The sequence below is a fragment of the Balaenoptera physalus genome (genome assembly GCF_965194825.1).
Source record: "Balaenoptera physalus genome assembly, chromosome: X".
Lineage (NCBI taxonomy): Eukaryota > Metazoa > Chordata > Mammalia > Artiodactyla > Balaenopteridae > Balaenoptera > Balaenoptera physalus.
The window spans coordinates 62,750,798-62,768,817 of NC_138903.1; the positions used below are offsets into that span (position 1 = coordinate 62,750,798).

The following is an 18,020-nucleotide window of genomic DNA, read 5'->3' on the forward strand; positions in this document are numbered from 1 at the left end:
GATGTCTTTGGGGAGTTGGAAGTAGAATAGGACTGGGATGAGGGTCACAGAATATTCAACTTATCTGTAATTATTTTTAAGAAAAGACATACAGCTAAGATAAAATCTTAACCAATTTCATTTCTGAATGGTGGGAATATGTGCATTTGTTATATTCTCCTCTGCTACCATACTGTATTTAAAAATAATATTAGCTAATGTTTACTGAGCCCTTACTATGTACCAGGTATAGTTCTAAGTGTTTCACATGGGTTGGTTTATGATATCCTTACAAACACCCTATGAAGTAGGTGCTATATTAGCTCCATTTTACAGATGAGGAAATTGAGGCACAGAGAGATTAAATAACTTCCTCAGGTCACACAGTAAGTGGTGGGTATATCTGGCTCCAGGAACCATGCTTTTACCCTATTATCACCTTTACCCTTTTAAGAATTCTCAAAATCTAAAAAAAAAGCACAAAATCAAGTTCCTAAATGCTGAAGGAATGCAAAGTGGGGGAATAAACACAACTGTGCCGTTGTTACCTTGCCTGCCACCTTCTGTTTGTATGTGCTATCTCAGTCTGGGGGGTGGTGGTGAAGGCTCCACTCTAGCACTAGCTCAGAGTAGAAAGGCAGGGACCTTTTTCTCACGGGGGAATCAAAACCAAAACTAAAATAACCAAAATATTGGGCAGAGCAAAATGAGATAGGCCAGTTGGGGTCATTACAGGGCACACACTCAATTTGAGCCTGTGTGTGAACTAGAGTCCACAGGAGTTACCTAAGCCTAGTTTCTAGACTACAAAATGTTGGGCAGGGAGGAGATGGCAGCTAAGTAGGGTAGAAAAAATGAGACTGGTAGGAAAGAGGAAAACCCTTTGGCTTCTTCCTAGGGCAGAAGAAAGCAGCCATCTGGTGCTTGAGCAGTGGGGTAGTAGGAAAAAGGGGAAGGATGGAGGGGGTGGGGGGGGGCGTTTCTCTGGCTCTCTTCCTGCTGTAGCCTCTGGTTTTAGTAGAGAAATCTCCTTACTTCCTGGTGTAAGGGGAAGCAGCTCCCAGGCTCCAACTAAATAACAGATAGGGAAACAGTGGAGTGGGAGGAGATGAAGACTGCCCTGTTGGAAAGAGAGTCTGAAGAGCAGCAGTGAACAACCCAAAACACTGGGAGGCTGTGCAGTGCAGTGGGGAAGAGCTTAGACTCCAGAGCCAGCCTGCCTGGGTCTGAATCCTGGATCTGCCACTTATTCATTCTGCCAACTTGGGCAAGCCACCTGTGAAATAGGGCTATAATAGAATTGTTGACACTACAGATGTGTGAATGCATCTAAAGCACTTAGAACAGTGCCAAGCACGTAGTAATCACCCTATGAGTGTTTGCTATTATTATTACCATCATTATATATGAGTACCTACTTGTTTCCAGGCACTGTGGTAGGAATTGCGGATGGAGAGAAGCATCACAGTTTTTGATGTCTTTTTGAAAAAGATACAGTTTTTGCCCTTGTATTTAGTTTAGTTGGGGGAAACAGCTGAGTAAATGAATTACAGTGCAACATGATAAGGTCTCAGATAACTACAGATCTTCCTCAACTTACGATGGGGTTACGTCCTGATAAATCCATTGTAAGTTGAAAATACCTTAAGTCGAAAATGCATTTAATACACCTACTGAACATAGCTTAGCCTTGCCTACCTTAACCATGCTCAGAACACTTACATTAACCTACAGTTGGGCAAAATCATCTAACACAAAGTATATTTTATAATAAAGTGTTAAATATCTCATGTAAATTATTGAATACTGTACTGAAAAACAGAATGGGTGTATGGGTACAGAATGGTTATAAGTGCGTCAGTTGTTTACTCTTGTGATCGCATGGCTGACTGGGAGCTGTGGCTCGCTGCCACTGACCAGCATCACAAGAGACTATTGCACCGCATGTTGCTAGCCTGGGAAAAGATCAAAATTCAAAATCTGAAGTATGGTTTCTACTGATTGTGTATCACCTTCACACCATCATAAAGTTGAAAAATTGTAAGTTGAACCATCGTAAGTCAGGGACTGTTAGTATGTGTCAGGTGCTATAGGATCCCAGAGAAAGAAGTGATTGACTATGGAGGGGAGGGGTGGCCTGGGAGGACTTCACAGACAAATGACATGGGAGCTGGAGCTTGAAGGAAGAGTAGGATTTTATCAGGCAGTCACGTGGGAGGAGGGACATTCCTGGTATAGGAATATCTTGGTCAAAGGCATGGCTGGAACCATGGTTCAGGGCAGTGGGAAAAATAGATTAGGGTCCAATCTAGAAGAATCCTGTGTACTCTACTAAGGGGAATTTTGGACCTGTAAGCTCTGGGAGGGTGAGGGTGTGTGTGTGTGTGTGTGTGTGTGTGTGTGTGTGTGTATTTGAAACAGGGGGATAACATAATTAAAGTTGCATTGCTCAAAGATAACTGATATGGGAGATTGGTTCAAGATGGTGGAGTAGAAGGACGTGCACTCACTCCCTCTTGCGAGAGCACCAGAATCACAACTAGCTGCTGGACAATCATCGACAGGAAGACACTGGAACTCACCAAAAAAGATACCCCACATCCAAAGACAAAGGAGAAGCCACAATGAGATGGTAGGAGGGGCGCACTCACAGCAAAATCAAATCCCATAACTGCTGGGTGGGTGACTCACAGACTGGATAGCACTTATACCACAGAAGTCCACCCACTGGAGTGAAGGTTCTGAGCCCCACATCAGGCTTCCCAACCTGGGGGTCCAGCAATGGGAGGAGGAATTCCTAGAGAATCAGACTTTGGAGGCTAGTGGGATTTGATTGCAGGACTTTGACAGGACTGGGGGAAACAGAGACTCCACTCTTGGAGGACACACACAAAGTAGAGTGAGCATCGGGACCCAGGGGAAGGAGCAGTGACCCCATAGGAGACTGAACCAGACCTACCTGCTAGTGTTGGAGGGTCTCCTGCAGAGGCGGGAGGTGGCTGTGGTTCACCATGGAGACAAGGACACTGGCAGCAGAAGTTCTGGGAAGTACTCCTTGGTGCAAGCCCTCCCAGAATCCGCCATTAGCCCCACCAAAGAGCCAGGTAGGCTCCAGTGTTGGGTCACCTCAGGACAAACAACCAACAGGGAGGGAACCCAGCCCCACCCATCAGTAGACAAGCAGATTAAAGTTTTACTGAGCTCTGCCCACCAGAGCAACAGTCAGCTCTACCCACCACCAGTCCCTCCCATCAGGAAGCTTGCACAAGGCTCTTAGATAGCCTCATCCACCAGAGGGCAGAGAGCAGAAGCAAGAAGAACTACACTTCTGCAGCCTCTGGAAGGAAAATCACATTCACAGAAAGATAGACAAAAGGAAAAGGCAGAGGACTTTGTACCAGATGAAGGAACAAGATAAAACCCCAGAAAAACAACTAAATGAAGTGGAGATAGGCAACCTTCCAGAAAAAGAATTCAGAATAGTGATAGTGAAGATGATCCAGGACCTCGGAAAAAGAATGGAGGCAAAGATTGAGAAGATGCAAGAAATGTCTCACAAAGACCTAGAAGAATTAAAGAACAAACACCTAGAAGAATAAAAGAACAAAGAGAAATGACCAATACAGTAACTGAAATGAAAACTATACTAGAAGGAATCAATAGCAGAATAACTGAGGCAGAAGAACGGATAAGTGACCTGGAAGACAGACGGGTGGAATTCACTGCTGTGGAACAGAATAAAGAAAAAAGAATGAAAAGAAATGAAGACAGCCTAAGAGACCTCTGGGACAACATTAAATGCAACAACATTCGCATTATAGGGGTCCCAGAAGCAGAAGAGAGAGAGAAAGGACCTGAGAAAATATTTGAAGAGATTATAGCTGAAAACTTCCCTAACATGGGAAGGGAAATAGCCACCCAAGTCCAGGAAGCGCAGAGAGTCCCAGGCAGGCTAGACCCAAGGAGAAACATGCCGAGACACATAGTAATCAAATTGACAAAAATTAAAGACAAAGAAAAATTATTGAAAGCAACGCGGGAAAAACGACAAATAACATACAAAAGAACTCCCATAAGGTTAACAGCTGATTTCTCAGCAGAAACTAACTCTACAAGCCAGAAGGGAGTGGCATGATATATTTAAAGTGATGAAAGGGAAGAACTTACAACCAAGATTACTCTACCCGGCAAGGATCTCATTCAGATTCAATGGAGAAATCAAAAGCTTTACAGACAAGCAAAAGCTAAGAGAATTCAGTATGACCAAACCAGCTCTACAACAAATGCCAGGAACTTCTCTAAGTGGGAAACACAAGAGAAGAAAAGGACCTACAAAAACAAACCCATAACAATTAAGAAAATGGTAATAGGAACATACATATCGATAATTACCTTAAACGTGAATGGATTTAATGCTCCAACCAAAAGACACAGGCTCACTGAATGGATACAAAAACAAGACCCATATATATGCTGTCTACAACAGGCCCGCTTCAGTCCTAGGGATGCATACAGACTGAAAGGAAGACTGAGGGGATGGAAAAAGATATTCCATGCAAATGGAAATCAAAAGAAAGCTAGAGTAGCACTACTCATATCAGATAAAATAGACTTTAAAATAAAGAATGTTACAAGAGACTAGGAAGGACACTACATAATGATCAAGGGATCAATCCAAGAAGAAGATACAACAATTATAAATATATATGCACCCAACATAGGAGCACTTCAATACATAAGGCAACTGCTAACAGCTATAAAAGAGGAAATCAACAGTAACACAATAATAGTGGGGGACTTTAACACCTCACTGAGACCAATGGACAGATCATCCAAACAGAAAATTAATAAGGAAACATAAGTTTTAAATGACACAATAGACCAGATAGATTTAATTGATATTTATAGGGCATTCCATCCAAAAACAGCAGATTACACTTTCTTCTCAAGTGCACATGGAACATTCTCCAGGATACATCACATCTGGGGTCACAAATCAAGCCTTGGTAAATTTAAGAAAACTGAAATCATATCAATCATCTTTTCTGACCACAACGCTATGAGATTAGAAATCAATTACAGGGAAAAAAACGTAAAAAACACAAACACATGGAAGCTAAACAATACCTTACTAAATAAACAAGAGATCACTGAAGAAATCAAAGAGGAAATAAAAAAAAACCTAGAGACAAATTACAACAAAAACATGACAATCCAAAACCAATGGGATGCAGCAAAAGCAGTTCTAAGAGGGAAGTTTATAGCAATACAAGCCTACCTCAAGAAACAAGAAAAATCTCAAATAAACAATCTAACTTTACACCTAAGGGAACTAGAGAAAGAGAACAAACAAAACCCAAAGTTAGTAGAAGGAAAGAAATTATGAAGAAGAAACGAAAAAAACAATAGCAAAGATCAATAAAACTAAAAGCTGGTTCTTTGAGAAGATAAACAAAATTGATAAACCTTTAGCCAGACTCATCAAGAAAAAGAGGGAGAGGACTCAAATCAATAAAATTAGAAATGAAAAAGGAGAAGTTACAATGGACACCACAGAAATACAAAGCATCATAAGAGACTACTACAAGCAACTCTATGCCAATAAAATAGACAACCTGGAAGAAATGGACAGAGTCTTAGAAAGGTATAACCTTCCAAGACTGAACCAGGAAGATATAGAAAATAAGAACAGACCAATCACAAGTAATGAAATTGGAACTGCGAGTAAAAATCTTCCAACAAACAAAAGTTCAGGACCAGATGGCTTCACAGGTGAATTCTATCAAATATTTAGAGAAGAGCTAACACCCATCCTTCTCAAACTCTTCCAAAAAATTTCAGAGGAAGGAACACTCCCAAACTCATTCTATGAGGCCACAACTACCCTGATAGCAAAACCAGACAAAGATACTACAAAAAAAGAAAATTACAGACCAATGTCACTGATGAATATAGATGCAAAAATTCTCAACAAAACACTAGCAAACAGAATTCAACAGCACACTGAAAGGATCATACACCATGATCAAGTGGGATTTATCCCAGGGAGCAAGGATTCTTCAATATACGCAAATCAATCAATGTGATACACCATATTAACAAACTGAAGAATAAAAACCATATGATCATCTCAATAGATGTAGAAAAAGCTTTTGACAAAATTCAACACCCATTTATGAGAAAAACTCTCCCGAAAGTGGGCACAGAGGGAACCTACCTCAACATAATAAAGGCCATATACGACAAACCCACAGCAAACATCATTCTCAATGGAGAAAAACTGAAAGCATTTCCTCTAAGATCAGGAACAAGACAAGGATGTCCACTCTCACCAATAATATTCAACATAGTTTTGGAAGTCCTAGCCACGGCAATCAGAGAAGAAAAAGAAATAAAAGGAATACAAATTGGAAAAGAAGAAGTAAAACTGTCACTGTTTGCAGGTGACATGATACTATACAAAGAGAATCCTAAAGATGCCACCAGAAAACTACTAGAGCTAATCAATGAATTTGGTAAAGTTGCAGGATACAAAATTAATGCACAGAAATCTCTGGCATTCCTATACGCTAATGATGAAAAATCTGAAAGAGAAATTAAGGAAACACTCCCATTTACCATTGCAACAAAAAGAATAAAATACCTAGGAATAAACCTACCTAGGGAGACAAAAGACCTGTATGCAGAAAACTATAAGACACTGATGAAAGAAATTAAAGATGATACCAACAGATGAAGAGATATACCATGTTCTTGGATTGGAAGAATGGATATTGTGAAAATGACTATACTACCCAAAGCAATCTACAGATTCAGTGCAATCCCCATCAAATTACCAGTGGCATTTTTTTACAGAACTAGAACAAAAAAATCTTAAAATTTGTATGGAGACACAAAAGACCCCAAATAGCCAAAGCAGTCTTGAGGGAAAAAAACGGAGCTGGAGGAATCAGACTGCCTGACTTCAGACTATACTACAAAGCTACAGTAATCAAGACAATATGGTACTGGCACAAAAACAGAAATATAGATCAGCGGAACAGGATGGAAATCCCAGAGATAAACCCACACCTATGGTCAACTAATCTATAACAAAGGAGGCAAGGATATAAAATGGAGAAAAGACAGTCTCTTCAATAAGTGGTGCTGGCAAAACTGGACAGCTACATGTAAAAGAATGAAATTAGAACACTCCCTAACACCATACACAAAAATAAACTCAAAATGGATTAGAGAGCTAAATGTAAGACGGGACACTATAAAACTCTTAGAGGAAAACATAGGAAGAACACTCTTTGACGTAAATCACAGCACGATCTTTCTTGATCCACCTCCTAGAGTAATGGAAATAAAAGCAAAAATAAACAAATGGGGCCTAATGAAACTTGAAAGCTTTTGCAAAGCAAAGGAAACTACAAACAAGATGAAAGGACAACCCTCAGAATGGGAGAAAATATTTGCAAATGAATCAATGGACAAAGGATTAATCTCCAAAATATATAAACAGCTCATGCAGTTCAGTATTAAAAAAACAAACAACCCAATCAAAAAATGGGCAGAAGACCTAAATAGACATTTCTCCAAAGAAGATATACAGACGGCCAAGAAGCACATGAAAAGCTGCTCAACGTCACTAATTCTTAGAGAAATGCAAATCAAAACTACAATGAGGTATCACCTCCCACCAGTTAGAATGGGAATCATCTGAAACTCTACAAACAACAAATGCTGGAGAGGGTGTGGAGAAAAGGGAACCCTCCTGCACTGTTGGTGGGAATGTAAATTGATACAGCCACTATAGAGAACAGTATGTAGGTTCCTTAAAAAACTAAGAATAGAATTACCATATGACCCAGCAATCCCACTACTGGGCATATACCCAGAGAAAACCATAATTCAAAAAGACACATGCACCCCAATATTCACTGTGGCACTATTTACAATAGCCAGGTCATGGATGCAACCTAAATGCTCATAGACAGATGAATAGATAAAGAAGATGTCGTACATATATACAATGGAATATTACTCAGCCATAAAAAGGAATGAAATCGGGTCATTTGTAGAGACGTGGATGGATCTAGAGACTGTCATACAGAGTGAAGTAAGTCAGAAAGAGAAAAACAAATATCGTATGTTAACGCATATATATGGAACCTAGAAAAATAGTACAGATGTACCGGTTTGCAGGGCAGAAATAGAGACACAGATGTAGAGAACAAACGTGTGGTCACCAAGGGGGGAAAGTGGCAGGGGAGTGGTGGTGGTGGTGGGATGAATTGGGAGATTAGGATTGACATATATACACTAATATGTATAAAATAGATAACTAATAAGAACCTGCTGTATAAAAAAAATAAAGAATATAAAATTCAAAAATTCAAAAAAAATAACTGATATGAAACACACACACATAACACACTGCTACAGGCTAAATTCAACATGTTTTGAATCCTTAACCTTCAATGTGACAATATGTAGAATAAGGAAATAATTAAGGTTATAGGGGTAAGGCCCTGATCCCATAGGATTAGTGCCCTTATAAGAAGAGACATCAGAGCTCGATCCCATTCTCTCTCTCCCTCCCCTATTCCCCCTCTCTTTTCCTCTCTTTCCTTCTCCCTCTCCCTGTTCCTTTCCCCTCTTTTTGCATGTACTGAGGAAAGGCCATGTGTGGACACAGCAAGAAAGTGGCTGTCCGCAAGCCAGGAAGAAAGTTCTTTCCAGGAACTGACCCTGCTGGGCTTTGATCTGGGACAACTAGCCTCCAGAACTGTGAGAAAATAAATTTCTATTGTTTAAGGTACCCAGTCTGTGGGATTTTGTTATAGCAGCCAGAGCAGACTAATACATACACGTGCACATCTTGGTTTTCCCTTGCTTAAGACACTTCAACAGCTGCCCATTACTTGGTGCGCTGAAGTCTTAAGTCTTTGCCATGGCCTACAAGGTCCTATAATAACCAGTTCCATGACTATCTCTCCAACTTCAGCTACTCTCCCTGGACTTCCCAGCTCTGGCCTTACTGTCTCTCATTCAGTTCTTCAAAGAAGCACTGCTCTATTCTCTCCTAGGGCCTTCACACAGGGTGTTTCCTCTGCCAGGAAAGCTCTTCTTCCAAGATCTTGCCTTGTTGCCTCTACTTGGTCTTCGGAGCTCAGCTTTAATCTCATTGCAGCGAATCTGATGCTTCCCAAGATTAGAGAACCTTTTCATGTCATATGCTCTCAACTTCCTCTACTTCTACTTGGTAGCACTCATCTCAGTTGGATTTAAATAATTAATTTGGTAAGTGAGTTTTAAATGTTGTCCCCCTGGCTGAAATGTAAGCATCTAAAGGCAGGATTCACGCCAAGCTTCCTAAGCACTGGATTCCTGAGTGTGTAGCACAGAGTAAGCATGCTACTTGTTGAATGAATGAATGAGTGAATGAGACTATTGCAATAGTACAGGCAGAAGTTGATATGGGTACAAACCATAGCAGCGACACTACAGTGACTAGGATACTCCTTGTTTAAAAAGAAGCCTTAATGACTACACTATGCATTAACATTTTAAAATGTTAGTAGTGTTAGTAAAAATTTTAATTAAACAAAGAGAAGTCATGCCCTCATGGTTATGACCCTTACTTAGTGCTATAGACTGAACCGTGTCCCTCCCAAATTCATATGTTGAAGTCCTAATCCCCTTATGTGACTGTACTCCGAGATGGAGTCTTTGGCAGATAATTAGGTTTATATGAGGTCATGAAGGGGGAGCCCTCATGATGGGATTAGTGCCCTTATAAGAAGAAACACCAGCGAGCTTACTCTCTCTCCCTCCCATGTGAGGACACAGAGAGAAGGCAGCCATCTATGAACCAGGAAGAGAGCCCTCATCAGAAACCTACCATGCTGGCATCTTGATCTTGGACTTCTAGCCTCTAGACTGTGAGAAAATAAATTTCTGTTGTTTAAGCTACCCAGTCTATGGTATTTTGTTATGGCAGTCCAAGCTGATTGATACACTTAATTTTGGCTATAGTACTGGTCCTTATTTATATGCCTTCTTAAGCAATTTTTCTCTAATTGTTTGTCGGGTATAGCTTCTGCCTCCCCACTAGGCTATAACTTCCTACAAGTCATAGATCATGTCTTTTAAATCACCAGAGGCACCTACAACCAAGTTGGGCACATGGTGGTAGTCAAAAGATCCTTATAGAAGGATACAACTGCACAAGGAGAGACGCTGAGTATTCATAGCTAGAAAAGGACACTGAGACTCTGGAATTAGTGTCAGCTTTGTCACAGATGTCCTAAGTGTCTCTAAACAAATTAGCATATTTCTCCCTGTCTATCCATTTGCTTCTTCAGCTGTGGTGTTTCTTCCTTCCCTTATGGAGTTTTGGTGAGACTTAAATATAAGCCAGTATTTTCAGACCCTTTGTAAGGAAGCGAAGAGACTAGGTTTCTGAGTCAGAAAAACTTGGGTTCAAAATCTAGTTTTCTCACTTACTAACATGGATTGGAGCACCAACCTTGTGTGAGGTGCTTCATACACATGGACTCCTTCAGTCTTCACAATCACATTGCATAGTGCGTATGAGAAAACTGAGCTTCTGAGAGACTGAGTAAATTAGCCAGGTCCCACTGCTACTTAGAGGATCAGAATCCCAAACTGGCTCAAAAGCCCACATTCTTTCTACCATACTACAGGCTCCAAAAGAGGATAAAGGTTAACGTCTAGAAAGAATAACCTCCTACACTGGATTTCATGACTCCATTCATCAGGGACAAAAGTTCTTGCTTTTCTTTGGGAAAACAGGAAGCTGCCACCTTAATATTTAAGTAATGTAGTAAGGCCAGTTGGAATCAGATTTTCAAAAGGACTATGACCCAAAAGAGAATACGAGCCATTTCACTAGGCTTAGGGCGCCATGGGGACAGGGATGTGGTTGTCTTATTTACTTCTGTATTCTTAGAACCCAGCACTGTGCCTGGCTCTAGGAAGCACTCAGTGACTATTTGTGGAAAGTATTTACCTAGTGCAATGGAGGGGCTGAAAGAGAGTACATTCTGTGGCCTGGTATTGTGGCTTCTAGAAAGGTGTAGCTATAGAGATTAGGCCTGAAAGAGCCAGTCACATGGCTGCTAAGGCTTGGAACTGAAGAAGTATTTTTCTGATACATTTTAGATTCACAATGAAACAAGATTCCCTGGTGGGAATTTTCCCAAAGGCTGGATCCAGACACCCAATAAAACGGTTACAAGTGTACTTGCATATAATTTGCAAATGGTTTATGTCTAACTACATTCTCTGTCATCTATTCCCTGGTGATTTTCAAGGCAAAAATTTATTACTATCCTAAAGATTATTGCATAATTTATAAAAATAATAAAAATTTATCTTCTCTTTCTTAAGCAAAAAAGAATAGACAGTACCACGTTACACTGTCAAGGCTGTTCAGTGCAGACAAGTCACATCTTTATTACTGCCATATAAAGTGTTTGATCACCCATGTTTAGGTTCTATTATAAAATTTAAAATGTGAGGTGTACCTGTCCATATTAGCTATTATCACTACTGTTCCTAGGATAGCAATCCCCTATGTCATCAACACGAGCACTGTCCCATTCAAAAGGCATTTTGGGGGGATTTCAATTAGATAGAGGCCCTCCAAGTAGAAATCTGTGTTATTGAGGTTTCAAAGCAAGGGCAGTTTTCCCTACCGCTCACCAACACAATTAAAGTTCAGTGGCAGAGACATACTTCTCAAGGGTAGAAGAGGCTGAGATGACAGAGAGCAGAACTATGAACATCCATTCCTAAGTCACAGGCAGAAGTTTTGCTCTGTAAGCTGATCCTTGATAGAGTAGTAATTTATAAATGGAAAGAGATATGGGACTTATCATTCAGTAAGCATTTATTGAGGGCCTGCTATGTGCAAGATACTACATAAGCATCACAGCTTAATAAGGAGAACTTGCAAATCTATCAGGTCTTTTCTTGTCATTACCTTAAAATATCATGTCCTGTATTTAAAAATGGTGATGTAATCATGAGAAAAAAATCCAAGCTCAACATTAGTACAACTTACATTTGCCCTCTCAAGTGATGATAAAAAGAACTGTCTAACGTGCTTTAACGAGCTTTTGCACATGCTGTTCCCTCTGCTTGGAATTCTCTTTCCCCCTCTCCTGTCTGCCTGGTGAAATCCTACCCATCCTTCAGGATATCAGCTGAAATATCATCTCCTTTGTGAGCCCTTCTGATGCCCTCCTGAGAGAATCATTCCTTTCTCTACACTCATAAAGCTCTTTGCATAGAACTTCTACTCTCATACTCCATTGTAATTTTTTCTTTCTCACACTGTACTCTGAGCTCCATAAGTCAGGGAACACCTCTGATTCATCTTGGTATCCCCAGCACAACGCCTGCATATAGTAGTCAGTAAATGATTGATGAAATTCCCTGACCACTTTGGAAAATAAATCTAGTAACACATTACAGAGAGTGTTACAGAAACTTAACAAGGCTTTGCACATAGTATGTGCTTAATGAAGGTTTGCTGACATTGAATGTAGTACAAATGGTGCTTCTCTTAGGTCAAGGCTATAGACAGCAATTCTTGCTAGCCCCTTTATGGCGCCACACAGCAGGCACAAGCCCTTCACAGACAGACATCCTTGTGATGTTCCAGTCACTGAATGGCACACATGCCCCAAAACATCACCCCCACTGGCTTGCCAGAGGGCATGAAATGGTCCATTATTAGTTACTTCTTGGGGTTAAGGCATTTGCTACAGAAGTTCCCTGCTGGATTGCTTTCAGACAGAGGAAAAATTCATCAGAAGCCACCTGAAAGATTTTGCACCTTTTAGAAGACCTGTAGATCATTCATGCCCCTCTCCTTCTAACTACAATCTGCAGTCCAGAGAAAATTCAGAAAACAGGAAAAGGTCCTTAAAGAGTCGAGATCTTACACAGCTTAAATTGTACCTTATAATCACAGTAGACAATCCCTGGTCAGCTTAGAGTTACAAATTTTGCTGTTTACAAAGTCCTGTGAGGCACAAATCTAAAGAAGGTAAAAAACTACAAAAACCGAGTCAACATTATTAACCTTTTTTGTATCAAAGTACTAAAAAAGTCTAAACTTTGGCTTTTAATCATAGCCATTTGCAAAATCCAACTAATTTTTCTCTGGTTGTTGGGGAATAAAACCCTTTTTCTGTTTCTGATGACGGTTGTGTAGAAGAAAACTCACTTTATAGTTTGCAAATTCTACTTTCATTGGAAATACACCTATCTTGTAGACATTTAGTATATAATCACCAAATATCAATACTATATATATATATTTTTTGGTCAATACAGACACAAAATGGTCAATCACTCCTGTGTTACCTAGAAACCAGTTAGGCCAACTCCACATTTTCTGAGCATTCTAGTTGAGAGCAACTGAGGGGATTTCCCTGGCAGTCCAGTGGTTAGGACTCTGTGTGTCCACTGCAGGGCGCATGGGTTCCATCCCTGGCCAGGGAACTAAGATACTGCATGCCACGTGGCATGGCCAAAAAAAAAAAAAAAAAATTGAGATCACCTTTCCCTAATTTTTGAAAATCAGGAGGTTTTGTGACTAATCGATTACTTAGGGAGTTCTTATTCAGCATTGGTAGTTGAACATATTAAGTAGAAGGCCAAAGCTAAACTCTGTTGTATTTAGCTGGAACAAAGACCAGTCTTGCTTTCAAATCATTGTTAGCACTGTTTGAACAGTAAAATAATCAAAAGCCCAGAGATAAGCCAAGTTTCTCAGCATAATCCTCTTCCACGTCTGTTAGCTTGGGGAGGGATGGGTGAGAGATGGACAATGCCAACACAAATGGAAGTGTACAATGAAGAAAGAAAAGGAGGGCCAGAACAGTGGGTGAAAAGTTAACTTACTTCACTTAGACCACCATATTAAAACCAGATGTGTCGAAAATGTTGGATGAGAAAAACTGGTGTTACTGATATAGCGTGAACAAACCCTTTGTGCTTTCCTCCCAACACAGTATCATTACAGGGTGCCAGAGGTGTCATTTTATTTCATTTCACATGTAGCACATTCTCAACAAGTTAAACCGTTTCTAATCTTGTGTAATTAGATAGGTCTCGCTACATCCCTCAGTTGAAGGATTTTATAGGCTGCCTTGTTCTGTCTCCTTTTTGTGACAGCTTCTTTGGGGCTGGAAACTAACATTTGCTAACATTTCTTCCCTTCTGGCACCTGTCAGCTGGATGGGCTCTGGGAAAAGGAGGATGGGGAGGGAAGGAATGCAACGTTCCTCCCCCCCCACCACCACTGCCCTGCTTTAGAGCCATCTTTGTCTCTACGTAGGGATTACTCTGTTCTGGAAAGTGCTGTTACGTACACACTCAAAATAAACAATGGGCAGATGGGTGAATGGATTGATGAAGTTCTTGTTTTTTTATTTAATTTTATTACAAATTTCAAGTTCATTTGTTTACTAAATATAGAGTCTGGGTGAGGTTCTAGCCAGAGATGGAAGTCCTTTAATACAGTTCAAGGAGTCACCAGTCCATGAAGTGGATGGGTCTTGGCTCTTTGATCTTACCATCTGGTCACTGTGGGCAGAGCCTCCCACTGAAGACAGCGACCATGGCACGACTGCCTTCTCTCCACCTCACAGCAAAGTCGTGAGGAGTCATCAGATATTTGACATTGGAATCAAAGGCTATACGAACACCAGGTCTTTTACTTCAATGCAGGAGTAATAACAGCATTTTGAAATTGAGAGTTTTTCCTTCAAGAAGCTTTAAAGCTATCTCCCCACCAAAAGCTTTCTTAGGGTCATTCCTTGACCATTCTATGACGTCTTTGTGAGGTTGCTGGCTGGCAAATGCTCTCCATGTGTAGACTGGGAAATCCAGAATTAAGGCCGATTTATGCTTCTATGCCTTGGGACTTGTGCATGATTGATTATATGCAGGGCCTGACCTCTCACCACAAAATTCTGTGGTTTTTGTCCAATAATGAGAAAAGACAACTGAAGGAGTGCAGTATACAACAGAATGGGTGAGTGACAGGGCCACCTGACGTCCCCTGGTACTTTACAGTTTATAAATCGCTTTCAGAGTGGTCCTTTCATGGAGAGGCAGTGTACACTCCTATTTCACCAAAGCAACTGGACTGCAGAAATAAGAGCCAGGGTGCTGGCACAGTCCTGGAGGCCCTGGATTTCTCACGCTGGGGGTGGGGCAGTGTGTGGGTAAGCACTTCGCCTTCCAGGAATAGTACTGCTCTGAGACTCCTCTGTAGACTGACTGGAACGGAGATTAAGCCCAGGGTTCTCTTTGCATTCCATTTAGCAGTTTGCTCATGCTTTCACTACAGATCAGCCTCAAGAATTCTTCTGCCAGCTGAGAATCTGAAATGTTGCCTTGGCTGTAAAACAGTATCTTATTTATTCACATAAGTCCCCTCCCCCTCTTGTCCATGATTATTTTCACCCTAAAATGGAAACGGGGGCAAATTATGTGAGCGTTTGGGTACTGGACTGCAGCCACCCTTGGCAATCTTTGTTAATCTTTGAGATTCTCACCAACATTGACTAAAGAACAGTGACTCACCCAGAGTAACACATAGTCTCTCTTTCCTTTAGAAAAGCAGTTCCTCAAAAGTGCTGCTAAGAAAAACAAAACAAAAAAACTACAGTGCAAGGGAAAGAAAAAAGCGCTAAGAGCAAAAGATGGCTTTAAACAAGCCTAGAAGATTTTGAAGGAGGGGAAGGTGATTATCTACAAGGGATGGAAGAGTGGCTTGTACATTTTCAATTTCCTTTCCAGTTCCAAGTTTGAGACCTAAACATCTTTTGTCTAGGGGAAGTTATGACAGGAGGACGTTAGGTCCCCTTAGCCCCAGCTCACTACTTGAAACTTCCCAGTAGCTCGGGGAGGCTTGCTGCTCAGCAGCCCTGGCCAGAGGGGTGGAAGGGAGACAAACAGCAGGAAGGAATAAAAGTAAGAAGCAGCTGGCACAAATGCAGCTGAGCCCTCCCCTCATTCTAGCCAGTTGTATAGACAGCTGTCTCTTTAATTTAACCCTTAGTCCAACCCCCAAATGACAAAGCTCATTTTACTCATACAAGTCTCTTCTGGTAGAGATGGTGGTTGGTTTAAAACGAGGAAAAATGTAGAGGTAAGGGAGGTTAAGTGGGGAAAACTTGACAAAGACGGGAGTTTTTTTCCCCCTCAAAACATGCATGTGGGGAAGAACGCCAAAGGAAGGCTGTGAACGAAGAGACAGAAACCTCTGTTGTCAAAGGCAGTCTGGAGGAGGGAGGACAGGCTTGCACAGGCTTGGGGACAGTTTTGCTTCTACTTCTATTTATATTCTCAAGGCTAATTGTGTAAATGGGGGTTTCTTACTTCAGAATGGCCATTTGTAGCTGCACGTGGGTTTGTTTTTCCACACTACCAGAGAGCCAACTCAGCACTACTGTCAGCAGCTCTGATCAATAGAGAGGAGCTTAATTATTCACCAATCTGGAGACTAGGAGTGTAAATGTGCAAATGTTTCCCCCTCAAGTGGTCTTAGAATTGGAATCCTTGGGTGTTCGGGCTGGAAGTAACTTTATAAAGTATGTTCCAGTTAAACCCCAAAGAAGACTGGGGAGGAATTGGAGCCTGGAGAAGGGAAGTGAATTGCCCAGGGTCACACGAGCCATTGAAAGCAGCCTGACCTCTCTCTACTGGCTCCATGTTTCCTGTCCGCTCTCCTACCCCCACCTTCAGAGACCCCCAAATGTATCTGCCTTGGCAAAGTCTGTGTGTTTTCCTCCTGGCTGTTTCAATTGCTATCCCATGACAATGTTGGCAGGCCCGGTGACTGAGCACAGCCTTGATCATGAGAGAGGGAGTGCTTATTCCTGTACTCCTGACCCAGCTGGGAAAGGGCCATCCTGCCATTTGCAGCCTACCTTTGGCTCCAAGGCCCACAGGACGAGGAGACCAGGGAGCACTGTGCCCCCAAAGGCAACACTGCTGCTGTGAACAGAGGCAACTGCTTAAAAGAGTTTTTTTCTCTTCTGCAGCTTGTAGCCTGAAAGTTTCAGAAGGAGCGGGAGAATCCCCTCCTTCTCCATTCTTCATTTAAAGAAATGATGCAATTGATAGATACACAAAATGCTTAATATATGTAAATCATATTGTATGTAATTTCTACCTGAAATATACTTAATATATAAGTCATGAAGCATAATAATAGAATCAACACCTGTGAGCCCACCATCTGCCTTAACAGAACATTACCAGCGCCACTGCGGCTCCCTGCAGGCTCCTCTGCAGCCCACCACCCTGCCTTTCTCCCAGAGGTACCCACGATCACGAACTTAAGTCACTCCCTTGCATTTCTTCATCATCTTCCTACATATACGGGTATCCTTAAGCAACAAACTCTTTAGTTTTGCTTGGTTTCAAACTGTAAATATTGGTATCATGCTAAATTTTTTTTGCAATTTGTTTTTACTCAGAATCGTGCCTGAGAACCTCTCCCATGATTATCTGCAGTGGTGTTTTATTCCTTTTCATTGCTGCCTAGTATTTCACTGTTAAGTCTACTACAAGAGAGACACGCTACTGTTGATGAACATCTGTTGTTTCTAGTTTTGTTTTTTTTTCCTATTCTAAACATTGCTATAAACTTTCTTTACAGTACACTTGCCCAAGTTTCTCTAAGGTCTGTTTCTAGGAGTGGAATCAGTCAGTTGTAAAGTACACACATGTTCAAATTTGTTAGATAATGCCAAATCATTTCCCGAATCAGTCTTTCAATACACACTCCCACCAGAAGTGTAAGTGTTCCACATCCTCACTAACTGCTCCACATCCTCACTAACACTCAGGATTATTTAACTTACATCATTTTTTGCAATCTGGTGGATTAAAATGGAATTTCGTGATGTTGTTCTTTTTTGGTCATTCCTTGTTTTTTTTTTTTTTATTGAAGTATAGTTGACTTACAATGTTGTGTTAATTCCTTGTGGTTTTATTTTGCA

At 41.0% G+C, this 18,020-nt stretch overlaps 1 protein-coding gene and 1 long non-coding RNA gene across 8 annotated transcripts in view; both read right to left on the bottom strand.

The window, feature by feature from the left end:
* The window catches only part of HDAC8 (histone deacetylase 8), a 243,685-nt gene that overhangs the window by 58,573 nt on the left and 167,092 nt on the right, over nucleotides 1-18,020 (bottom strand). The window lies entirely within an intron of this gene.
* Nucleotides 1-18,020, bottom strand: part of LOC309652362 — a 49,743-nt gene that overhangs the window by 8,811 nt on the left and 22,912 nt on the right. The window lies entirely within an intron of this gene.